Source organism: Episyrphus balteatus, chromosome 2 (assembly GCF_945859705.1).
Source record: "Episyrphus balteatus chromosome 2, idEpiBalt1.1, whole genome shotgun sequence".
Lineage (NCBI taxonomy): Eukaryota > Metazoa > Arthropoda > Insecta > Diptera > Syrphidae > Episyrphus > Episyrphus balteatus.
Window position 1 is genome coordinate 125,621,637 of NC_079135.1, and position 27,986 is coordinate 125,649,622.

The 27,986-nt window shown below is 33.0% G+C and overlaps 1 protein-coding gene across 3 annotated transcripts in view; it reads right to left on the bottom strand.

The window, feature by feature from the left end:
• LOC129911377 (uncharacterized) overlaps window positions 1-26,607 on the bottom strand; it is a 42,793-nt gene extending 16,186 nt beyond the window's left edge. For all 3 annotated transcript variants that reach the window (XM_055989167.1, XM_055989166.1, XM_055989165.1), the window contains exon 1: window positions 25,920-26,607. The gene's annotated coding sequence lies outside the window, so the exon portion shown is untranslated. The remainder of the gene's footprint in view (window positions 1-25,919) is intronic.
• Window positions 26,608-27,986: the final 1,379 nt, after the last annotated feature.

The window sequence follows — 27,986 nt, forward strand, 5'->3', positions numbered from 1 at the left end:
TCGTGGTCGTCGTCGTTGTTGTTGTTTGTGATGCATGCACGAGTACCTAATCGCAATTGTGTTTGTTTGTCGTTTGGTTGATGATAATTTTTGTTCTAAAAAAGTAAAGATGCCGACACTATCTATGTGTGATCGTCGTGGTCGATGTTTTTTTATTGTTGTTTTTTGTATAGTTAGATGAATTTTTCAATCATTTCTTATATATAATAAAACAAGGTTTTCCTGCTTAAATATTTTTTTGTATTTTACTTTAGAATCATTTTCCATTTCGTATACGCTTGGGTGGATTTTTGAGATTTCTTAATGAGAGCACAAATTGAAAATGAGAGAATCACATATCAAAGGGTGTTATCGTTATGTAGAACAATTTTAATAAAGTGTCGTGTGCCAGAGAACTTTATAATCATTTTTTGTTTTTGGTTTATTAAGCATCATGTTTGATAACACTGCACAACAAAATTAAAGTTTTTGTATGATGAATAAACCAAACAATACTTTTCCAAAGGTTTTTGATGTGCTGAGCTCGAATCCGAATTCAGAAATATTCTATCAGCTCCCGTTTTTAAAATATTACCGCTAGAAAATGCAAAAACACCTGTTTCTGAAGTTATGCTGCAATGTGAGGGAATTTTTTTTACAAAACTCTTTTTGAAGGTTTGTATAAGAACTGCTTTTCTTCTTTAAAAATCTGTTTAAATCTTTGCGATACCTTTTTTATATTCCGAGATATTTTAATTTGAAGTTAGTGCAGTTTGAAATAAAGTTATTGATAAAATAAGCCAAAACACACGTAATTAAACTTAAGATATCTCGGATAATAAAACAGATATCGGAAAGATTTAAACCGATTTTCAAAGAAGAAAAACAGTTTTTATAGAACCGGTTAAAAATTATGTTGAAATAAGGTATCCCACATCATAGCATAACCTCAAAAACAGTCAAAACACGTTTTTTTTCACAAATTCTAACGGCAATATTTCAAGAACTAAGATTGATAGAATATTTCTGGCTTCATATTCCAGTTAAGCACACCGAAAACTATTGCAAAAGTATAGTTTGGTTTATTCATAATAAAAATAGTCAAATTTTGTTGACCCGAGCTATCAGCCAAAAAACGTGTTTTTGCATTTTCTAATGGCAATATTTCAAAAACTAGAGCTGATAGAATATTTCTGAAACCGGATTCGAGTTCAGCACACCAAAAACCCTTGGAAAAGTATTGTATAGTTTATTCATCCAAAACCTTGTTGTGCAGTGTAATTATTCAAGCTTGCAAACGCATATGTGTAGTTTAATTGGGTTACGTAAGATTTTTTTTGTTTTTATTTAGGTAATCTGTTTTTTGGTTTTCTCACTTGCCGTAGATAATAGGAAAAAAAAGTGTGACAGAAATTCACTCTTATCAAATGCACATATAGCAGCTTGGTTAATATGGGTAGATGTCATTTTGACATATATACATTATGTCATAAAGTCAATCCCCCCAACCACGCAGGCCACCTGAACTTAAGTTTTGAATTTTTAGAGGCTCTGAATGGTCAGAACCAAATATCACCTAAATGTCACCCAACTTTGTATGACATCTCTAAAGTCTCTAAAAATTCAGAACTTAGTGTTTGGTGACCTTCGTTGAATGCGTGGAATTTTCACCCTAATCTTGTGCACTGCCAAACGTAAATCTTTTATAGAGGGCGCTAGTTTCCACCAGTTTTATTAATTTCCATGCACATTCATTTTCATTTGATGGGTGCCACCAAAGAAAACGCACGTGTTTGTATTTGTTTGTGGCCCGCGTCACTTATTGAAAGTGGATAAGCGTCCGGAGCGTTCCCTTTCAATACATTTAGCGTTACAATGTATTAGAGATAGGAAAAATCACTCCATCAGTCTGCATTTGACTTCCTTTCCCAAAGAATTGGGAATTGTTGGCTTTGCGTTACAATAATTAGGCTTTTATTTTCACGTGGGTAAACTAAACAGGATAGGAAAATCATTAAGGAAGTGCAATTTACTGACGATTCGTTCTTAGACATATTTGATAAGTTAATTGACTAATCATTATTCATAAATTCCCACGATACGAGCTACTATTCACAAAAAAAAAAAAAAAAATTTAAAAGCAAACATTAAATAAGCTGTGCTTTTCTTATCTTTACAAGTGCATTTCATTTGCTTGTTTAACAACAAACAGCAAAAAAAAAACATCTTAATTGTGACAGAAATTAATTTTGCAAGATTACCGCAAAACCACACTAAGAGAGTAAAAATTTTTAACCACAACTTAATTTAAACATTTTTTTTTTTTTTTGCCCAAGCATGTTAAGTAGGTAATCATATAATGAAAAATACTTTCTCCCATTATTCTTTTATACTGAGTTAGTGGAGTTGTTACTGCGCTCTCTGCGTGTGAACAAACAAATTACAATTATGAATTTAAAGAAGAAAAACAAAACAAAAAAACACGAAAACTGACCCCACATAAATTTAAATATCCAACAACTATTTGAATAAATTTCATTTCAAATATATTCCAAACGTCATTCGTCTATAATCTCATCTCTGCATTCAGAGTAAGAAAGAAAAAAAAAAACTGTCTCAACATTAAATCATTTGAAATGAAAAATTATTATTTGTTCATGTTTGGAATTCTTAATTTAGTTGTCATTAAAAACATTACAAAAAATCAAAAGCAAAGTACAAAAAAAAAGATAAGGGGTAAACATCAATTCAAAACAAGGAAAGAAAAAGAAAGAAGAAGCAATATTGCAAGTAAAAAACACTCGTCATTGCATCACGACTTTAAAGAATGGAATTTCAACGCGCGAAGATAGCAAGTGACAGTCAACATGGCCGGATTTTGTTAGCGGATCAGATCTCAGTAACATGAACTGGCCTATTCGAATTTCAATCCCAATAATTAACTTTTAAATGCCACACGGTGAACAAGCCTATTGGGCTTCGAAGCAGAACTTTGGCATTAAGTAGATTTCTGAACGCGCCCATTGTGGTTGGTTCTCTGATTGTCAATTAAAAAAAGTCGAAAAAGATTTGACAGATGTTCTCTGGTGACTCCTTTTCTCTTCTGTCAGTTGTCAAGCACCTACTGCCAAGTACTTGTACTTTTTTGAATCTAGCTAAAAACCTCTATCCTATAGATTTCTGAATAGGTCCATTATGGTTGGTTTCCAATAATTGTCAAGTACTTTTGGATGCATTAAACCCTTTTATTGAAAATAACACTTGAATGCAGTCATAATAGGTCTGTTTGGGTACTACCTAAAACAGAAATATTTCTACTTTTTTCAACATTTTTAACCCAATTCCTGTTTTTGTACTCGGGATCTGTGTAGTTTTGTACATTATTTTTGATAAAAATAGACCTAACTGACTTTTTCAGCGTTCTCCACAGGCTCTGTTTGCTTTCAAGATATAATGCTTTACTCACATTTCCTACATTTTGTTTCAATTGAAGTATTGGTGGGCCCTAAGAGTAAATTTATAATCCGTCACTGAAATTTGATTAAGCTTGACATCGGGACCGAGCTACATCAATAATGACAATGATTAAATGAGTAACCACAAAGTCAACGAAAAACCGCAAAATACTCATACAGGCAATGTCGTCATTGATACAAAAATGACGAAGATGACAATATAACTGCATTTTAAACGAGATTCCCTGTGGCCAATATCAATCGTAATTGTAACTCCTTATGTCAAAACTGGTTTGGTTTTCTTTGTCCACAGATATTTTATTTAAATTAACTGGGGTAGGCGTTGACGTCACTTCCGCCAGATACAAAACGTGATAACACGTGAGAAGAAAAATGAAAACCCCATATCTACCAAATAAACTGAAAATATTTAAGTTTTTCGTAGACATGAATATGGAAATGACAAATTTCCTTTGACATTTATACTCATCCAAAAAAAAAAACCGATTGTATGTTATACAATCACAGAAAATGAAAAATACTGAATGACAACTAAAGAGGAGTTTTCTTAAATGCCCTATCAGCACAGCATAGAACATAATTCTAAAAATTGAAATGTATGCACATGACGAATGTGTTATAACATGTTAACTGACAATACAACGACGTCAATGTTTATATTTTTTTTGGAGGAACTCTGATGAAACATTCAAAACTTGTTACCGCCATACGACATTGGACGAATCTACAACACAATGACAAACGCAACTCATAGCAACATACACATGAGCAAGCAAACGTGATCACTAACCATATTATTCCGTTTATTGGGAGAGACCACCAACTGGTTTATACGGTTTAATGAACAAACATACCTACCAACAACACCAGCCAGTAAAACAGAGACGAATGGGTGGAAAGCAAACAGAACCAGACGGACAGGAGAGTGAAACATGTAACCTAATAATAAAATTATTGGCAGTGTTCACATAAGTAAGTTTCATGCACGCACATGAGAACTAAATATTTCTTCCGAAGTTACATTTTTTTTTTTTTTGAATTTTGAGAATGTCACCGGGTGGTTTTTTCCTATGCCTATGGAATGTTTTTGTGAGAATATCGAATGACAGTTTTTGACGGAAATTGTTGACATACAAGTAAATACGTAAAAAGGATATGTTCAAAATGTACACCACTATCAATGAGAATCAAAAAAAAAAAAAAAAAGACTACCAGGAGCTAGAAATGTCCGGTGTAAATTTAAGGGGTATTTTTATAAGAGAAGTAAGAAAGATCATGGTCTGATTTAATTATAAACAAGTTTTGTTTGTATTCGACAATGACTAGTTGGTAAGCACGTGCTGAAGAGACAGACAAACTACATTCCGCGTTTGAGATGATTATCACCGGAAAACTTACTTTCGATCGCTTTCATTATAAGGTTCCCTACTTTAAATTATTTATTTTTAAAAATTAATTTGAGACTTGTTTGCTGCATATTTAAAAAAGAATGTGGGAACACATGTTCAAGTGATTGAAGTTATACTATTGTTATTCACATAATTTCATTTTTATTAAAACTTTTTTCGTGCTTTATAAAATTAAGCAGTTTCACATAATAATAATGCACATGTAGCAGCTGAATTAATACAGATAATGTCATTTTACATATGTCAAAAACGAAATTTGTATCCTGTCGCCAGAAAATAATTACCTACAACTTCAAAAATTACTAACAACAGTTCTTTACATTGGCTGCAATCCTTTGATGGCAGTCTACTCATGAATAGAAATCTAGTACTACCAACTACACATCTATCTACTAGAGTAAAAGATCATATGTTAATTATAGTACTTGATCTACCCATTGACCTACTATATATGGACTGCTAGTCGTTTGACTTTTCCATACAAAAATTGAAAAAAAATGATTCTAGTTCTTTCTAGCTCCACTAGCGGTATAAACTTAAACGGCGAAAAGAGGAAAGTTTTAATGAATGATATTTGCTGTCAAAAGGTAGTGCTTTCTCTGTTTTTCTATATTTGTTCCTTTCGCACTTCGTCAAAAATGTTGCACTTATTCTCCGCTTTTTTTTAGGGCGCTAGTATCGCGAAGAAACAAGTGGAACCAACCTGAATATAATTCTAGCAGTCCATATATATTAAGTCAATGGATCTACCTATCTACTCATGAGTACTCTACCACCTCCCCAAGAAAAGGCGCTGTTGCTAACAGTGATAAATTGCTAGCTGAACGCGTCTCAAAGTTAACATACGTCAAAATAATCTACGTGCACATTTTTATAAAAGTACAAGGACAGCGATCCAATTACAGGCTGTAAGCACGTCGAGGACACTCTCATGTTCTCGTGATGTTGCCTTGACACTGAACTAATGACCGCGTTAGTTTCAAAATTTCGAAGTATTTGTAGGTTCATCACAAGTAATTTTCAATACAATGCACTTTGAAATAAAGCAAAGCAATTATCATCTACTCGTGCATAAAAGCAAGTGTAAATGATAGTACTAGATTATTATTTTCATCTACTCGCGAGTGCAAGGGAACACGCCTAATTTTGTGTCAATCAGTTGACCTTATCCACAGTGACAGATTTTAAATGTTAGTTGAATGCGTTCAGAGTTTCAAATTTTGCTCAGCTGCATATTCAAAATTAGCCCTGTTCCTTTGGGAGGTGGAAAAGTACTAGTTTACTAGCAATTTTCAATGGAACGCACTTTCAACGAATTCAATACAAATCGTATCTACTCGGGAAGGAGAGCATGAGTAGATGATGGTACTAGATTAACCAAAACATCTACTAGTAGTAAACTAACACCTCCAATGGAACAGGGCTATTATTTAATTTAGAAATGTACTAAATCTTATTTCATTCGTTGGTCGCTCTCATGTGAATAGTCCCTTAACACTTAAAGTTCATTTAAAATTTTCAATTAAAAATATACCCTATGCTATGTTAATCCAAGTCACACACACTTTTCCTTTTTCATGGCTATACCTTCATAATCCCAATGCAGTTTTATTTTTATTCCACAAGCGATAATTACGAGTTTTTTTTTTTCTAAATAAAACACACTTTGGGGGTTATGTCAAGGTTTTCAGGTCAAAATGTCATTGCGCAGTAGACACACACAGAATAAAGTATACCATAATGTGTGTGCATAGGGTTAAGGGTATCTTAAAAAAAAAAAAACTTTTTATAACTCCCAAAACAAGGTCTACACCAGACTTTGGAATTGCTACTTAATTTACAGTGTTTTTTGTTTTCTCTCTATTCATGAGGAATAAAATGTGCGTTTGTGTTTTATGTCTACCGTCATCATCGAAATACCTATGCTATACTTTAAACAAAATATATAAATGACAAAATAAACACATCTGCCTGAGTCATCATCTTTTGTTTCAATTTCATTACTATGAGAGCAATTCAATGAAACACAAAGTAAATGGCCAATAACCTTTTGTGTGTAGAGAGACATTTATTTGATTTGTTTTGTGGAATTTTTACACACATTTCTTGTAGGCGTGAAATAATTTATATTTTTTGAAAAGGTAAATAACTTTAAGATTTTGGAAAGGTCATTTTTTATTCTCTGAAAACAGAAGATAGCTGCTTGTACAAAATGTTGCCACCAATTTAAATGCCATTCTAATTCTAAATTCAGTTTTGATTAAATTTTCTCAAAACACCCATATAGTATTTAAATGTAAGCGTAGCATTAAAATGCTAAGATTTGGTAATCAAACACAGAAAATGCTTTCAATTTGACGTAACATAATAGATCTGTTTGTGAACATGCCTGTTAAAATTTCGTATGTTCAAACCATAATAATTCGATGTAGTCGCTGGGTAAGGTCCCTTCAAGCAAACGAGTCCGACCTCGGTCTTAATCGGCTCCGAAGTGTGTCCGACCTCGACTACGAAACGGGTCTCACGGGTGGCTCAAATTAGTATGGAAATTATAATCACCGCGGAGCCGATTGCATATGTATTGGTATTTTCACCACGATTTCTCCTTCGTATTTGTGTTCATACACAAAAAGTTGAATATGTGTGAGTAAAATGGCGTGTCCAAATGGAGAAATCAAACAGAACTCCGTTTTTTTGCTTGAAGGAGTAATACAGTTAAATGTCATTTTGACACTTGCAAAAATAGCCGCGTTCCTTTTCAGGTGGTATGCTACTCATAAGCAGATCTAGTACTACATACAGTCAACACATGATCTTCTGATCTTCGAGTAGATGAGCCCTGTTTTTTTTAGAGGTGGCAAAGTGCTACTAGTACTAGGGATTATTAATGCAACGCATTTTAAACGAAATCAATGCAATTCCTATCTACTCCACCAGAAGAGCATGAGTAGTTCTAAATGTAATAGATCATCTACTCATAAGTAGTTGACCAACTCCAAAGGAACGGGAATGTGTATTTCTTGTAATAAATTCCTACTCATGAGTAGTCTGTTGTAAATACAAAAAAAGGATAAGAAATCTTTGTAGTTCCCAAGTTATCTAATCTAAAATGCATGTTCAAAACAAGGATTAACAAATACTCAGATAAATAGTTAGGTGTTTGTTTTTTTTTCTATCAAACACCATCGTTTAAAAAATTAGTACAAAAGAAACACCTCTCCAGGAGGCAACCATGTGTCACTTAACATGTCTGTCAAATTCAATTAGATTTACCACTTAGCCGGAAGTTCTCCTTGGTTTCTTATTTTTCATCAAAATACAAAGATACAACGTTCTAAGAAGATGGCTCAATGAAAAAAAAATCGAAAGAAGATTAAGATTTGAGATACAGAATTATTTCAAAAACACGTTCGCAGGACGTTCCCTCAGCAGATGTCTATGCGTTCACCATTACAAAAAAAAAATATACACCACCTGTCTCCAAACAACAGTAACTAACAAAAGAGAAATACACAACGAAAAGGACCAAAGTACAAGACAAACAGGACGAGGAGACGCACACAGCATGTGTTTTTTTATTTTTTCATCTCTCTTTTTCGTTCATTCCAATTTTTGTTCTTAAGATATAGTTTTTGGATAAAATAATGTATAATATTGTCTCGAAGGTGAAAGTCATTCACCCGAGGACAATGTCCTTTGTTACGAAACAAATGATGGATAATCTGTGTCTGTAGACCCGGTCTTTCTGTTGGTTAGATACGCCGAGGCTCGTACTCTCAATTTTGTATGTATCTGTATCTTTGTAATGCCAATGATGATGAGTTATTAAATTCTCTCTCGTATCTACTAAAAAATTATTGAGTTTGTCTGGGCTTTGTGCTTGCTAAGTTGTGTTGTATCGGCGGCTGATGGGTTATTAACCTACATTAAGGTGACATCACCCAAAGATTGTCATTCTCGTCAGCAACAATGTAGGTATATCAATTGTAGGATAGATTGGAGGCGAAAATTACTCAATTTGTTGTATAGTACCAACTAGATACTGTGACAAGTTATTTGTTAGTATATTTCTTTAACATGGATTCGTGATTTACAAATTATGAACTCTCTTTGGGACCAAGGATGTTCGCCAATGAAAAGAGTATATCCAACTCATAACACTTGATTAACAGGTGATAGACATTGCACATTATGTACATATAGGCAAAGTTGATTTGGGTCAAGGAAAATGGAATTATGATGGGTGGGTGCATGTATAATGCATTTTACAAGGCTGATCGAAACATGGTAATTGTTACATGCAACAACAAAACGCAGATTACTGAATAGGTGTTGACATTGTTGAATGACGTTAATTTTGTAGTAAGTGTACACTTTACTTTCTTGGGTGGATGTGTCAAATTTCCAACTATGAAGATGATACAAAATTGACAAGTGCAGAAAAAGAAAACCTATATGGATGCCACTATCCAGATCTGCCAACTAACAATTTTTTCTTCTAAGTAGCTATACAGAAATCACTGCAACATCTGTAAAGCTTTATAGAAGCAAAATTGTTAGTCGGTTTATATACCTTACAATGCAATAAAAAGATGACAACTTTTTTTTTGTAAAAAGGGTTATTTTAAAATTTTTTTATAAAAAGGGTTTATATTTTAAATTTTTTTTTGTAAAAAAGGGTTTATATTTAAAACTCCAATTTGATTGGGACACCATATACACCTTAAGTGTTAAATGCAGACATGTTTGCACTTTGAAGTACTTTGCAAAGCCCAATGGAATTTCATACAAATTCTTTAAAATTTGACAGATTTCACATTTTTGTTCCAGAAAGTACCCAAACAGATCTTAGTCACTCTGAATCCCTTCAAGCAAACAAGTCCGACCTCGGTCCGAATCCGCTCCGCCACAGGCGAAGCTGAGTCCGACTTCGGCTCAGAAACGGGTCCGAAGGCGGCTCAAATTAGTATGGAAATTATAATCACCGCGGAGCCGATTTTATATGTATTGGTTTTTTCACCACGATTTCTCCTTCGACTTTGTGTTCATTCACAAAAAGTTGCAAGTATGTGTGTGCAACCTCGTTTTTCTCGGTCGGAGGTCGGAGTGTCTTTTCTGAACTCCGTTTTCTTGCTTGAAGGGATGCAGTGTTCAATTGTCAAAAACTTTATATTGTAAACACTTAAGGTCTGTTTCTAAAACTTAAACTGAAATATTTCTACTTTTGTCAACATTTTTAACCCAATTCATGTTTGGGTACTCTGGAACATTATTTTTGACAAAAGTAGAAATATTTGTGATTAGGCAGTACCTAAACAGACCTATTGAAATGATTAATTCTGTCAGAAAGCAGCAAGTTAAAAGGTCTGTTTGAGTACTGCCCACAAAAGATACATTTCTATTTTTTCGAACATTTTTAACCCAATTCCTGTTTGGGTGCTCTGAAACTGTGTAGTTTTTTCACAATTACGAAAGATCAAACTTCCACAATTTTTCTTTCTCTGAGAAGATTTCATGATCACTACATTTGACAGATTTTTGACAGATGACATTTGAAATTTTGTTTCAATTTTCATCAAATCATGTCTTCTGTTTTGGATTTTTTTTTTGTAGAATTCTACGCTGATTTTTTCTATAAATTAAACTTGATTTTTGTGTCGATTTTCAGATAAATGCAACATTTTTCTTAGTCTTACCATTAACGGTTTCTATATACTGTGTCCACAATTAAGGAATGCGGCCAACCTTGTGAGCGTGAAACATTAGACCACACTTTTCTTAGTCTTAGTTTGGTTGAAAAAATTTAATTCCGTTTAAGAATTTTTTTATGGAAAGCTCTTGCACTCCTTAAACTCTACACATCCAATGTAGTTGACCCAACTTAAAAATTATTGTATTTTTTTTTTGTTTGTTTGTTTTCGAGATGAAAAGATGCATCTTTCTAACACATTTAAGTTTCTTTTTTATTCTAAGCATTAATGCTGCACTACACTTATGTATGTATAAATGCCATACAAAACACAAACAAGACAAAATGTCTTATCAGGTTGGCAACCTTTTGTGACTCATATTCAAAACATTGTATGCATTATTCAGTTATATGAATGTAAGTAAAATGGAGAATGTAGAATGGCAGCTGTTTAAATTGCTTGTGTCATCCGTTGATAACAATGGATTTCTTCCCAAACACACAAGTGAACACATCTTGTTTATTTATTTTCCCGGTTAGGCCCTTTTCATATGGAATTTCTTTTTTTTTTCAAAAGCATAGTACCTGTCAAATATTTGATTTAAGAAAATAAATAAATAAAACATAAATTGAAGAAGATAGAACAGAGATAAAAAGTAAAGTTATGTAAACTCTATCTCGGGGAATACTGAGTTTCAGTTAGAATGAAGTAACTTATCAAAACATAATAATGTTATTTTCATCTAGTACTTTTATCAGCGATGTAAGTAACGGAGGGTAGTAAACTTTTTCTTACAATACGCTACTTTTACAGATTGGATTTGACAGGAGTTATAAAACCAAATTTGAAGTTACTAGGTTTGTTCGATTTTGCCTTGAGCAATGAGTAAGGGTTTTATTTCTATAATGCTACAAATTTGAACACACAATAGTTCAAATCGAGCGTTTCTGATACACACTTAGTCAATCAAAATCAAACAGAGCTACATATTATTGACAACTGATGCAACGGCTCTGTCAGATGAACTTGAAAGTAGACAATTTTAATTTCAGCAAAACGAACCGGTTCTGAAACGCACAGGTGTATGTTATGGAACTGTCACTTAACGTCGACATAACGAAAACGACTGATGTCGATGCGAAGAATGAGAGTATATTCAAATGAAACCTAAAATGGTGAAATGGAAGAAGAGTTTTCCAATTTATGTGTTGAAAATAAAATTGCTAGAAATTCCTTTTTCCATTTCGAATACTTTCCAGACAGCTATTCTAAGTGCTAAGCACTTCTAGTTGAATTCAAACATTACAACGATAATTACCATTAAGAGTATATATTGTTTGAAAGATAAGCACCAATTTTAATAAACATCAGTAAAAGTGTTTAAATTTATCATCATTCAACTCTAATTGCCTTGTTAATATATAAACAATTTATTATAGGTTTCAAGTCAACGACTTTGACAATTTAGTCATTTAAAGTCTCACTTATGTTAAATTTTTAATAACACCAACAATGCAATAATTGTTAATTAAACAAACAAACAAAGTTAAAAATAAATCCAAAATAGGGTGACACGCTGCCTTTATTAGCACAATAATTCACGTTACCTTTTTTTTTTGGTCTTTTTACAATTTGTAATACTAGATGGAGTTATTGCTGATTTATATTTGCATATCACACATCTTAGAAAAAATACAAAATAATGTGATATATTTTTCGAACTTAAGTTCTGAATTTTACGATGCTTTGATTAGTCAGATGTCATAAAAAGTTAGCTGACAGAGTCTCTGAAAATTCAGAACTTAAGTTCAGGTGGCCTGCGTTGAACCTGGCTATTGTCATGTTAAATGTCATTATTGACAGTTAAGGCCAAGATATTCATAAATATTTTAGGTTAACAACGCGACCACAAATGAAAGCTTTGCCAAACAACTCGCAATTCGGGATTTGAGAGAATACGTTTGGCGTCGCTAGTCGTCAGGGTCTGAATTAGTAAATTTAAGACTGTCTAGTTCTCAGAATTGTAAAATCATTTTTCTGTACATTTTGTACATGGCGACCACGATATTTAAAAAATGGCGGATCGATTTGACATCTAAAACTACTTGACTTTTAATTCAAAACATTGACCACCGGTAACGCATTTCAGTCTGTATTAACACTTTTTCTACTCGCATTTAAACTTGCATGCAAACTATGAATTTGACAGCTTCTAACATAGTCGGATAATTTAAACCTGCAAGCAAGTTAATATGCAATTGACGTGCGACTTTATACAAAAATATAGACTTAAAAGGTGAGCTACTTGCATGCTAAAACTTGCACGTGTAACCACAGGCTAATAGAAAAGGTGTAAAGTAACAATTTCCTTTCATATAAATAGCCAACTACTAGAATTAACTGCAATAAGTCTTAATTTTATTCACATTAAGCGATTCATATACAAAAAAATGTATAACAATTACACAAGTTTGCCTCACACGTCACACCTTTCTTAAATCCACGACCATATGATTCATGACCACGATATATGTAGGTACTATATAATGCAAACTTATTTAAAGAGCCACACACTTGATAATTGATCCTCCTATGAATTGAATAAAAAAAAAAAAAAAATTTTAAACGACCACAACTAGTAGATTTAATTATACAACAGGCCACAAGGTCTTTCTACGGCATTTTTCAGCAATTTGACATAAAGCTAGTAATGTCAGATAGGTATGTAAATATAGGTATTACCATATACGAAATATCTACGTAGTATTTAGTAGTACATATAAATATGACACAAAACGAATAATATAGTACATTTATGTATAGAAGTAAAAAAGAAAAAAAAAGAAAATTCGTTATAGCTAGTCGTTATTATTTTTGTGTTGGCAGATTCAAATTGCGTCATAGTTGGCTGAAGAGCACCACCACAAAAAATAGACCGAAGTACTAAAAATAGGTCACTTACATTAAAATTTGAAGATGTGACATTTGGGAGTTGAAATAATAGCGCGTCGAGCTATAATGTGTGTTGTATAACCTAAGGGAAATGGCATCATAGTAACCAAAAAAATAAAGAAAATACAAAAAGAAAATAGATAATTGTTATCATTGCTTATTGGCACGTGATGGCATAATTAAGTTGTTCTCGTTTATGTGTTAAAATTTCATTAAACAAAAACAACTTTTAGGCATTATGACTCCGTTCAATGAACCTAAACTGCACAGCAAAGTAGACAAAATGTCATAAAAGTACAAGAATTCTTGCTCCGTGGGAAGATACTTTGTCACAAAAAAAACATATTTAAGCCTTAAGTATAATTTCTTTTTTGAGTGGTTCTACTATTGGTGTGCCTCCACTATCTACTGCTAACTTATGCCAGCTTCTTTAACTCTATGGTTTAAAATTGGAGTACTTTTAAGTAAAGAAAAAGTAATCATGTACAAAACTACACATTTCTTGAGTACCCAAACAGCAATTGTGTTGAGAATGTTGAAATATACATATGTGTTCAAAGTAGTACCCAAACAGATCTTTTATTTTGTATCCACCCCTTAAACTCTTTTTATACTAAACACTGAAGTAAATGACAATTCAAAAGGCGTGTTCATTTGTTCTTCTACTAGAATCACATAGGTGTGTTCATCTGCGCCTTGCAAAGTATTTTAGTTGCGTTGGGCCTTGTAAAGAACTTCTGGCTGCATTCAAGGGTTTTTTCTCCATGGAATAAAAACGTTAAAAGGGGTACATTTTTAAAGTACTTTAAACTATGTATTTCGAATTGAAATCAATGCCTTATTTTGAATGATAAAAGTCGTTAAATACAGTCAGAAGTATTTTGTGAGGACCAATGGAACTCCCCATATTTTGTATGCTTGTGTTAATTTATGGATTGGTAAGTTGAAATGCGCTACCGGTGGCCAAAACTTGAATTAAACGTTAAGTAGTGATAGATTACAGAAATGACAGCCAAATCGATCTCCCATTCTTCATGTGTTTATGTTAGGTCTGTTTGTGTTCTTTTGGGACAAAAAATGTGAAATCTGTCAAATTTTAAAGAGTGAAGATGGAATCCTCTCAGGGAAAGAAACTGTGATAACTTGGGGTTAATACTGGCACGAGGGTAATCTCGAACTATAAGATTGGTCTTAGACAAAAGTGTCTAGGTTTCAAAATTTTAAAATACATAGTTTTGTTTGCCTTGTTTTTGAAGGAATTTACGACCTATATTTAAACTAAGCTATTTCTCGCAAAACATACCAAATTAAATGCTCCAATTTTTTTCAAATGCAAACAAAAATCAACAAAAAAAAAATTGATTGATCAGCTTATTATCATCTAAAGCATTATAAGCTCAAATTTACCATTTGCTGGCGTTTGGCTTTTCTTTGAGGGACATACATACATACAAAAAAAAAACAGGCTTAGCAACGCTTTTTTTTTAATTTGTATCAAAGTTTGATTTATCATCCAAACGTGCACTGCTGCTGCTGCTGTCTACACTAACAAATATTGACACAATCATTTATTTTGTTTTTGTAACTACAATTATAATAACCTTGTTATTTCTACATAGAATATTATGTTGACACATAAAATACGTTCAAAGTGACATAAAAAAATGGTATGGTTAGAAAAAGACAAACACCATTAAAATTATAACTGAAAATAAAATTGTACCTACAATTTATAATATTTTTTTTGTAAAATCATTAATTTATGTAATTTATTAAAAAGTATTAGATACTAATGAAGAGTTTACATTTGCATAATCCAACTGAACGCTTTCATTAAGAGATTTAAAAAATATTTAATGGTGCGAATTATAAGAATTGACAAATGAAAAAAAAAAATGACAATCATAACGAAAGTAATAAATTGATAAAACGGCCATGATTTTGACAAATTTTGTTAAGATTAGATGTTCATAGATGTCACGTTAACTCGAATGGGTTAACAAACAGAATTTATTCAATACCGAGAAATAAAAAGAACCAAACAAACTTTATGTTTATTTGTCAAACAGAAATTGACATGGCAAATAAAATTCATAGTTAAATTTCAAAATGGCCACTCAATTCTTAATTTTACTCATGTATAACGCTCCAAACTTTATTAAATTGAAGCTTCAAAAATTGTCAGGTCCTTTTCCTTATCAATATCTATCCGCCAAGATAACCACCTCTTCAAACATGATACTATTATGCTTTTTGACAATTTAAACACATAAAATGTTAGCCCTTTAGCCTAACTCTGACTTGTCTCGTCAATAAAGTCCTATCACTTACAAAGTAGTTTGTTTTTGTATTAGTTTGGCTAAATTCTTTTGTTTTCCACAAAAAAAAAATATGTTTAACCATCCAAAGTTAATTTAAACAAAAATAAATTTTGAATCTTTTAATTTTTCTTCAAGGTTACCATTATTAAGCAAATGGATTATGATATGAAGCTAAAAATACAAGTAGATAAAGATTTTATATTCCTTTGTCATATTAAAAAACGTGGTTTGAATTGCGTACTTTTAATTTGAGCAAATAACGAAATAAAAATATTTAACACAGCATGTTTCTATTCAGCTGAATATTTTGTTTTTTATATTTAATTGCGATTCGATGTTTTTTATTTTGGGAGAAATCATTTCCGTGATTGTTGAGAACTTATAGTTTAGTTCATTAAAACCTATGACAAGCTTTTTGTAGGTTGTTAAACTATGCTTGGAGGCAGACTCATCACAAAAAAAAAAAAATTGGTTTTGAAAATTACTCCCACTGCGTACCCGGCAAATAATAAAATGATAAGTACTTGCTATAAGCCATAAAAGATAAGAGAATGGAGACCTCTCTGCATTTTTGGAATAGATGTTCTTATCGTTCATTTCATCTGATTCAGCTCTAACAGATGCGTTCTTTCAAGTACCTATACGAGCGTTCAAACGGCTAAGCAGATATGAACTTTTTTCATGACACTGAAACTCTTGGAGGCTTTAACAATTATTCGCAAGAGGCAGTACCACTGAAAAAAAAAAGTTTTAGGTGATGGAGGCTGGGATACGAACCCAGACCGTAACGGTTCATCTCACACTTTCCATTACGCTACGAACGTACGGTCCAAAAATATTGACTGTTTTTATTGCAGACAAAATTGTTGAAACTAGTGCGGTTGGTGCTCACTGACTTATGTGGTTGATAAAAGAGAAACAGACGTTTTGAAGACTTTTAACCCTTAGATAACTAATATGCCACCATATTGCAATTTGCTACTGACAAATTACAACAACTTTTGTATGTCATGGCTGTGGTAAAGCCCTGAGTTGATCCTGAATGTGGACAAGATTACCGTGAGACAGACCTTGATTGGCAGAAGCTCAGGTAAAGCTTATTTACATCCTGAACATCCAAGCTACATCCCGTTATGTATTCAGCGCCAAGCCATAGGGTACATAAAGGAAATTAAGGCCTTATCTCTCATAAAGTGAACAGGTTTAAGGTGTCCTTCAACCACTGCGGAGTGCGGAATTTGATATCAGTTCGATGGAAGAAGTTATTGAAGTTATTCCATCATAAGTAAGCTCAGTTTACTTTTGATGCACAGCCACTAACCCTTAGCATTGCATTTGTCATTGCGACAGGAGCAGCTTGGTTATTTTTAGTTGGCATAGTATGCAAAGGCAAAATATTCAGATTTATTAAGTTTATTCCTAATCCTTAATTTTTTCACTTCTTGGACATAGCCTACAGGTGTACAAAAAAACCATTTAGAGAGGTGACCCATGCATTGTAACCCCCTATCTTAAGTCATTTCTCAAGTGGAGTAAATTAGTAAGTCCTAAAAACCTATGACAAAGTATTTTCAAAAAATATCATTTCCGACATAAATGTATGTATACTGGAAACGGGAAAGCCAACAATGGATGTCTGATGTTTTACATGTTCTTCTTTCTGCTCTTATTCTTAATAAAAAAAAAACACAAATTTGTGAATGTATAATAAGATTTCCTAATAATACAAACTCATTTAAAGATTCTTCACTTCAAAGAGTTCTTATATGCTTAGTTTTTTCTTTTGGGGAGCTTAAATTAGTTTAGCCAAGATGATTCTTAAATAGGAACTTTTGCTCGAAATTATTTTTAGCTTCCCGCTGTTATCCATCAATCAAAGAGCTAAAGAAGAACACACTTGTTCGTTTGTTTTAAATTTGATAAAAACCGGGGTTTTTAAATGGTGTCACCCTGTGTGCATTGCGCACTTTATTATTATCATTTTTTGTCGAACTATACTAGTTTAAAAGTAAAAAAAAAACGTACTGTCATCCATTTCTAGTATATACGCTTGTACACCACGCTCGTGTGCTTTTCGCTTTTCAGCAGAGAGCAAAGAGAAGTAAGCAAGAAAGCAATGCAAAGCAAGGCAAAAAAAAAGAAAACAAATACAAAAGATTATATTGTGTGTGCATGATTCCCATCATAAACACCCAAAGTATGTACTATTTTGTATTTATTTTTTTTTTTCTGTCTTTATGATGTCGCCGTTTTTCATGCTTAATTACGTATGTGTTGGTTGCGCTCACCTAGTCTTCTTTTAATTTTGTGTTCCACAATGATTTTACATACATTTTTTTTTTTTATTTTCTGTTAATCAATTAAAGTTTTTTTTTTTAATTTATTTTTTTTTTTTATTCAGCAACTTTTGCTACTGTACCTATGTCGCTTTTGATTTTTATTTCTTAATGAAGTTTGTCTTTTTGGCTATGTACATATCGTCGGTGAAACCAGAAAAGTGTGTAACTCCATTTTAGAAAATTTTATAGGAGAGCAAAAAAACAAAATCGTTTTGAAGGCATTTGTATGAGTTTTTCTTTTCTAATTTGCTAATAAAATAAAAACTATGAACTTTAAGGGGATTCTGAGTTTAAGGAACGGTAGATATTAGGTTTGTCTAACAGATGGCATTCAAATCTAATTTTCAGAAAATTTGGAGTTACACACTTTTCTGGTTTCACCGACGATATATAAATATTGTATGTACATAGTATGAATGTATTTTGTATTTGACTTGCATTTTAAATGTATGTTAATAGGTGTAATTACACCATTTACGGATGCATTCAAATTCAAGTTCGAGTATAAATTACACACAAATAATAATTATGCATAAATATAAATGCCGAAATGATAACTGTTTCGCAATGATGAGTGTATCATTGTTATCTTTTTGTTCGCTGAACCGATTACAATACAATTTTATTTAATTTTTTGAGGTATTCCCTAAAGAAGACATTTTTTATCAAAATATTATCTTACTACTAGAAAGTTTTGATATCACATGGAAGTCATACGACAGAAGATCAAAGTACATCACAAGATGACCGAGTGATTTGCCTACTTTGAAGGCAATTCATAAGGTCTCTTCAATAGTATGGGTCGATTTTGACAGTGCATAGTGGCCCGCCATGTTGTTTCCCCTGTTGTTATTTCCCCACTTAATTTTCTCAAAATCACCATGAAAATTCACAGTGTTGAATAAATGAGAAATCTTTCAAAAATTATCTGAATCTTTTTTGAATGACTCAATGAAATAAAATTCACAAAATCATATTGCATCCCCAAAGCCTGCTTCGAAATGGTGGCCCTTGCCGCTTTATACTTTTTCGAAAATCACAACGTCATTGCCATAAACTTGAAAAGTGCTCCCGATCGATGATCTCTTTTTTTTTTTGTCAAAAATGAATGAAATTAAAAATCTACAAAATCAGAACAACGATTTCATGAGAAACTACTGACAAGTAAATAACATCCCCATTCCCATTTAAAAGTTTTTTTCAAATCGATTTTAATCAGTTCTGAGTCAAAAGCAAGTAAAGAAAAGCCTGTTCTGGACTGTTTCATACAGGGTCAATGTTGTACTTTTCTTATCCAAACAGTCCAGAACAGACTCATTTAAACAAATCTTAAATATCGTTCAGCTATTCTTATTGTTTTTCGAAACAAGTGATTTAATATAACAACTGAAACTATGTGATGAAATAATAGCCATTGTTCACGATCTAATTTTTTCATATAAAAGTAGGTGGTCTATTTTCTGTCCCTAGCAAAAGCCTATAGAATTATCGCCTACTAGAGAATAAACGGATGCGGATCTCGGGAGAGAACGACTTGTGTCAACGATACACTAAGAAGAAGTGGATCGAAGACAGAAACCATTCAATGCCAAAACACCCTAGAGAATAAGCGGTCTATGATACACTTAAAGGAGAGGCAGCCAAAGAATGATAGTTTGGAAACAGCTCTGTCCCTAGCAACAGACTAAAGATCAAACGGTGAGAGGACTCCGGGTGACAGGCTCCTTTCGGAAGCGGTCCAGCAAACAAAATAGAGGTCAAGAAAAAGCCTTGTCTGGTCGAAAATAAACTTCGAAGAAGTGAATCTTAATCCTTTTCGGTTCTGAAGCTACTAGCTAGTACTAAGTACAAGAACTTGCCTCCCGTATCGATTGCAAGATATAAGAAAAAAAAGTTAATTTGCTAAAACTTATTCTGATCTACATATATGCCAATTAGCAAAAATTAGACCGCTCCGATGGACAAGCAAGACCCGGAACTCAAAATATAAGTTTCCATTGAATATTGACAAAGAAGTTTAATTTGTGCTCACAAAATTGATCAGTCCTCGAGCACTTCCAATTGAACGTAATAACTTAAGTGCAAAGCCATTTGTAGCTGCGGGATAGTAAGTTAACAGCACAAATTTCAGCAGCAGCTAATCTGTCTTCTTATTAGCTACTATCGGTGCACCTGTCACCACTCAACATCATAAAGCATTAATAGAGCTCAAAGCAGTTTAAGAGTGCGAGTGGCACACAATTATTGTTTTTTTTTTTTAGAAAGATCGTTACTACATAACAGTTTTTTTTTTTTAATAAAGATAAATCTTTCTACCTTGATACCAAAAGTTAAGTTCAAGACGTTCCACTTTTTTCCTTTAACCTCAATTTGCACTCAAAAACTCCTACATTGAGTGCATATTGTGGGCATTGGGGTTTGCGTAAGTATAATTCTCTATTGAAAAACCACTTCTTCAAGTGTAATTCATTTGCAGGATTTACTAACTCTGATTTAAACTAGCACTTAAAAACTGACCCTAAATGATTGACATCTAACCATAAATCATCCATACTAGTAAGTAACAAAGAATTGCAACTGGAATACCCTGTGTCGTCATAATATGTTGTTAATGGAATTTAATTTTAATAAAAACAAAATAAAACAATTATGTTAATCCAAATTTTCAACACCAAGCTGTCTCGTATCACACATAACAACGCGACGATGCTTGAGAGAAAAGCAAATCATAACACATTTTTATGAATTAATTTTATATTTAATAATCTTTTTAAATATGAAAACCAACTAACTGTCTCTTAAGTTAAAAAATAGAAAAAGAGAATTCTTACAACAACTAAGGAAAATGTGCCTTATCATTCGAAATTGTGTGCATACATTTCCATAAATTAAACACTTCCAATATTTTTTTTCGTTCATAATACGCACGTGTGAATAACTTTCGTTAGTGAAATGAATCACTCAAATTGAGTTTGTTTCCCTTTCATTAAATAAAAATATTTATTTTGATTGACTGGTAGGTTACCATCACGGCGGTAGATGTGAACATTATAACAACATCTTTGAAAAAGAAAAATATGAAAATTTATGTATTTCAACTCTCTACATTAAACGATGCATTTTGTTTTGTTTTGTTTTGTTTTGCATGAGGCTACCCCTAAGTACAAGGCATTGAAATTAAAGTCACTAACCTTTTACAATTGAATTTAATTCAATCACTGCAATAAAAATCTTAAACAAAACAGCTAGCTATAGTGGATGTTAATGTTATTTTTTTTTTTTTCGTACTACATTCAATTAAAGGATTGATTAGATTAAGGGTATGAGCGCAGAATTATTGACAACAATTGATTAAAGGAAATCATAACGAGAAATTATGAAAATTAACAAAAATATCTTAGGTCCATTTTCTTCACTCGGAGTTGAACATAACTTGAGAATTTTTAATATAAAAATTCTCAAGTTTTGTTCAACTCCGAGTGAAGAAAATGGACCTTAATGTATTTCAGTGAAGCTTCTTTGTGTTTGTAGGTTTTAGAAAAAAATACATCTTTTTTTAAGAGAATAGATGCCCAGCCGATGAAGATAATCATTTGTAAACTCAGATAAAATCAAGTTGAGCGGTAGCTAGCGAAGTGGTCAAGAGTATGCAGCAATAATGAATTTTTTGAACAGACTTTAAGCTCCGTTTATAGATTCATCAATTGCAAAGTAAGATTGACCTTATGGCGATCGACGATAGGCGTGCCAGAATTATGAACATCCAAACTCTCTGACTCTGATCACTACCTGGTAGTTGCAGATATCCAGACCATCGCTAACATAAGGAAGTTCTGCCAAGAAGTACAACGTCGGACAACTACAATCACAAGGGATTACCAGGTCCTTTTCCGATTGCGTCTAGAAAAACCTCTTAAGAAGTCGTACATCGCTAGCAGCAAGTATAGAGAACCAGAGGCAAAATTGCAAAGAAGCCATCAGAGACGCCACCTCTGAAGTACTGAGACGCAACCAAAACGAAACACCTGGTTTTATGATGAATAAAAGGAACATCTCAAGGTAATGAACCTGAACCGAAGCATGCAAAGACCAACAACAAAACATCGCAGTAGAGTCGCAAGCGATGCTGAGAATTTGGAGAAATCACTTTTGCTATCTTTATAATGGCGATTGCACCATTCAACGTCGTCAATAAAAGCCAATACTTCCATGTCCCCTATTTGGGCGAAGTGAAGGAAGTCATATCCAAACTTAAATCCAATAAAGCGAGCTATCCGATGACCTGGTTGGGAGTATGCACTAACTTATTTAAGGAGACCCTCTAAAATGCGCCTAATCGCCTAAGATCTTCTCTGTCGTAATATCAACAAAATGATAGGCTTTTATCGGTGTCGGTTTAGACCAGGACCAAATATTTACACTACTGCAGATCTTGGTAAAAAAAAACCAAGAACATCAAATCGATACCCATCAACTAATTTATCGATTTGAAGGACGCGCATGACAGTATCTATAGAACCGAGCTGTATAGAGCAACGTCTAGTTTTGTGATCTCTGCCAGACTCGACCGCCTGTGCAGGATGACGATGGATAATGCAAACTGCTCCGTCAGGGTCGGAAAAGACTATGCCGATACCTTTGATGTCAGAAAATGTTTTAGACCAGACGACACGCTGTCATGCAACTTCTTTAACATCATCCTTGAAAGAATTATAAAGAACTCTAACATCAAAACAAGAGGCAACATCTTTCAAATGTCCATCTAGCAGCACTTCGTCTACCAAGGCTCCGCTATAAAAACAGACAACAACACCAGCGCTGAAACCAAACAAAGGATTACTCTTGCCAACCGCTGTTACTTTGGTTTGAGAAGGCAATTGACTTGCAAATCCCTCCATCGATCAACTAAGGTGTCCTTACACAAGACTTTTATCATCCCAGTGCAATTTGGTTTTGTTTGTTAAGTTTTATTTAGCAACTTGTGCCATACAAAAATTGGTCTGTATTGATGTTAATTGGAGCAGAGAATACAAAGTTTTCGATGCCAACCCCAGAGAGATGACGTAGTACAGGAAGACCTTGTCTTAGATGGGGCAGGCACGCAAGTTCCTCAATCAACTTGGGGTACGAATCTGGAAGCAGTTGGCTTAAGGTAGAACTGGCAAGAGAACATTCGCGTTTGAGTCCCAAATCCACAATGGATTGTAGCGGCGCCTTAAGCCGTTGGTAACAAGTCGCTGGCCGAGAATTATAAGGTATGTTTTATGGAAGCCACTTCAGACATACAACCCTATAATTCTCAGCCAGCAAAGTAAGTAGGTACCTTGTAAGCTTTTCATTTTGTATGTAGGTTTAAAAACAAACAGATTCATGAATGAAAATATAATCCATCATTATGTAATTCAGTAATAGTCATAGGTCATAGCCTTCATATAAATCCAACTATGTATTAATAATCGAAGAAGCATCTCGAAGGAAAAAAAAAACATAAAATCCCAAGTAAAATGTTCAAGTAAAGATAATGAACACACTTATAAAATGTTGCATCTTCATAAATATTCATGTAATATGTATCAACAGCAAAAGTTACTGCAAAAACATGACGTTCCTCTACAACAACAACTGTCTACAACAATTATAGTAATAGGTGGTTACATAGTAAATACCCATCCCATATAAAAATATAGCCAACTTGTACCAATTCAGTGTTGTAGGTATATGCGGTCTATTCAACATCTATATGTAAAAAAAAAGTTCTATTTTAGGATAACCTACATTGAACAATATACATACCTAATTGAATTGAATTTTCCTCAATAAAACCGCATAGGTAGGTACACAACATTCGACAAAACTTCCAACCCACTTAAATCACTTTTCCCATTATTATTATATTCATCCATGAATCCCATCTACATATCGCTCACGCGCTTTTATTTTTTGTTCTATTAAAAGAATAAGTATTTAAGCTAGACATCGGTAAATACCTATTTCTCTTAGGTAAAAAAAAAAACCTTGCAATTGATTTGAGAAACTTAATTTATATATGCCTGCGCTGTAAACATTTATAAATTTCAAAAAAAAAAAAACCCTTCCCAATTATATTTATGTAAAAACGAACCCTTATTTCGATTATATTATATTTTTTTGCAAAATTATTTAAATTTTTTGTACCTATTGTTGTTGTTGTATTTGCCTCTTTTACATACCTACAAAACCTCTTATAGCCTAGCCACCCCTTTTTTTTTTGTTCAAAATCCAAACAAAACTCCTTTGTCAAACCACTTGTCCTAAATAGCATCACGTATAGTGTACATTGGTGCGACGCAAAATTCACAAGCAGCAATCCTCTTTTTTTATTCGTTTTTTTTTTTTTGGAATAAAAATTGCTTACTTCTTCCCAATTTCCCATCATATTCATTTTCATATATCCCATGTGTGCGGGCTGATGCGCATGCATGCTATATTTTTTTCTCTCTCCTCTCAAATAAAACCCAAACCACCCTGTAATATATTGTTTTTTTCTTTTTTTTTTGCTTGTTCATTTTTATACACGATGTGAGGTAATGAACGAAGAAGCAAGGAAAATGACAAATCAAAAAAAAAAGTCAATCAGCTGTGTGTGTAGTATATGGTTTTCTTTGTCTAATTAAATGCGCAAAAAAGAGATAGAAGATGAAAAGAGGAGAAACACGCATTTGACACAACCAAATCTTTCTAGATTTTGCATGCGATATATCCATTTATAATTATGTGTGGATTAACGGTAAAATAAGACAAAAAAAAAAGTAATTTTCTTTTGTTTTTCTTCATCAAAACAAAAATTGTAAAAGATTTTTTTAAGTTCAATGCAACTATGAGAACTCTTTCATGGTTATCCAATTTTTTTTTTTTGAAAGAAGAAACTCCCCCGCATCATCTTTGAGAAAAAAAAAAAACAATGAACAAACCCACATTTTGAGGTTCGTTCGATTCAAATTTTTTTTTTTTCGTCATAACTCATAACTTTCCGCACATTTATTTTTTTTTTTTTGTTTTATTTTCGTTCAAGGCATGTGGTGCTGAACGGTATTAAATAGTTTAGCCATCTCACTCGCTCTTCATAAACTCTTATTGCTGAATAAAGTAATACACACACACAGGTCAATTTCAATATCAAGAAAAGCAAAGCAACAAAAAAAAGGGAAAATTTACCGATGGATGAACGAAACGAAGAAAAAAAAAATTTCAACTGAAAGCGAAGAGACCGAATGAGAATGACCAAGACGAAACGACGAACAAAAAAAAACCAACGAGAACGAACAAAAGAAATAAGACAAGAAAAAAAAAAACCAAAAATGTGTTTCTCCTTTATTTGGAGAGCTTTTTCTTCCAAATATTTGCAAAATAGGAATTTTTCTTCAATTTTCTGGAGCAGTTATTTTTAATAATTTTAACTCACCGTTTCTCACGCCGCAATTTTGTGGATGAACAAGTTCAAGTTTTTTTTTTTTTGCGACTTTTTTTTTTTTTTGGTTAGTCGTGTAGAGTAGAAGTAAAACACAAAATTAGAACAGGGAGATATTTTTTTTTTCTTCAAGTAAATTTCAAATTTGTATTAAAATAATTTTATTTAGAACAAAAATAAAGCAAAAACAAAAAAAAACAACTTAGAATTAAAATAAAAGAAAAAGAAGAGCAGCTTTTTAGTATAAAAAAAATGATGAACTGAATTTCACAAAATTTTACTCTTTTTTAGTTGAAAAAGATTCACCTTTGTTGTTTTGATTTGATGCGATTTTTGGTCCAAAGTAATTTAATTAAATTAATTAATATAAATCATGCACTTGGTAGTAATTAATAAATATTTGATTGATTTATTTATTTCCCGTTATGTTGGGGAAATATAAATTATTTATTTATTTTTTATAATAAAAGAAAATTTTTTTTATAAATTTTCTATGCGGAGCTATTATGACTTGTGTGTGACACATTAGAAAAATCCTTCACGACGACTTCAATCGCAGTTGGTGTTCAGCCATTTTGTACCCGCACACACGACAAACGGAACGGAGGAGAAGACGAACGAACAACGAACGAACCAACAAAATGTGAACGACAGCGACAGCAGCAACGACTACGAGAACTACTACGGCGACGATGACACGAGCATATACGAACGAGAACGCGAGCGAGACGACGTCGTTCGTGTATGTGTTGAGTGGATTGAATGTTTTGTGCTGCGATCGAATACGGGTAAACGCCGCAGCTCCACTGGGTTCCTTGGAAAATACGTTGTATGTGAACAGCGCCAAAATATTGTTCGTCATTTCTATTCAGCTTTGGATTTAGATAGCTGAATTGATGAAGTTCAACGCCATATGATTTTGTTGAGAGTTGATTGTATTTGTGAAATTATTGTTGATTTGCAATAGCTGAATGAAAAAGAGTGAAGCTGAAATAGAAAAAGGGGGATGATTTTATTTTTGAATGGGAGATGAAGGAGGTGTAATCTAGGAATGCATTTCAAAAATTTCAAAATTTTTTTCTTATAATTTTGAAATAATTTCAAAACAATAATAAAATAAATAATAATTTTGAATTTATATGAAATTGCAAACTGGAATGGTTAATGGAAATACATGCATGGTTTTGTGAGTGTGTGTTAGTTTCCCCTCACACTTGAGAAAGTCCACAATCCACTTAATTTAAGGTATCGTTTCCACCGTGGGTAAACATTTTATTAGAAGTGTTCAGAAAACGTTAAGGACCTTACACACCAGAAGGGTTTAAATCACAGTACACATAAAAAGGTAATTGTATGGGCCTGGCTACACAGTGTTGTGCCCAATCACGTTTCAATTCACATTTGCTAGGAACAAACGTCAAAAAGAGGAAAATCCTCACCCCTCTTGCCTACAACCTAACTGGTTAGGCGATTGAAAAATCACCGTGTAGCCCGGCACTATATCTTCCAAACTGACATTGGTTGCCAAATTTTTTTATTTTTTTTTATTTACCGACGAAAAACCTTAGAGGATATAATATATATGGAGTGCTTGTGCTGTTAGTTCCGTGAAGCTTTTATAGAGGGCTCTAGTTTCTTTAAGTTTTTCGATGAGTGCATGCCTCCATTTTGTTTTCATTAGATGGCTGTCATCAACAAGCGTGTTTATTTACAGCTGCGGAACCGGACTCGCACTGAAAAACGAAGGCAGTGACCCCTATCCATGTAGGTATATGGCGTTACAATGTATTAGGTATAGGAACAAGCACTCCATATATTATATTAGGGGTATTCACGATCTAGTGCAACAGGCCTAGTAAAAATGTAAAATTTTATTTTTTTACAATAGATCGTGAACGCCCCTCTTCTTATCTATAGTAAATATTGAAGCATGAATGATGTTTTTTTTTCCTCCACCGTTGCTTCTTCTTTTTTCCATTTTTATAATTTAATTCTTTGTTTTGTTCGGGTTAATTAATTTTCACTTATTATTTTACATCAAAAGAAACTAAATTACGGGACATGAGTAGCGACAACCATTATAAACAGAATAAAAAAGACAAACTGTTTATCATGGGCGACGCGACGATGAGCTGGCATCTGTCAAAAATAATTTTACTCCATTGTCAGCTATTACATGAAGCCTCAAGAGGCGCGCCTCTTTTCAAACGTAATGAAAGCAAAAGAGAAAAAAGATGAAACAAAAAATTATCCGACCAGAGAGTCGTGGGTCGGAATTCTGAGACTCTTTTTTGACGTTTCTTTTTGCACTTTTCCTTTTTTCAACATTCTCTTTCATTTCTTTTTGCTTCTTGGTGCAATACAACAACAAAT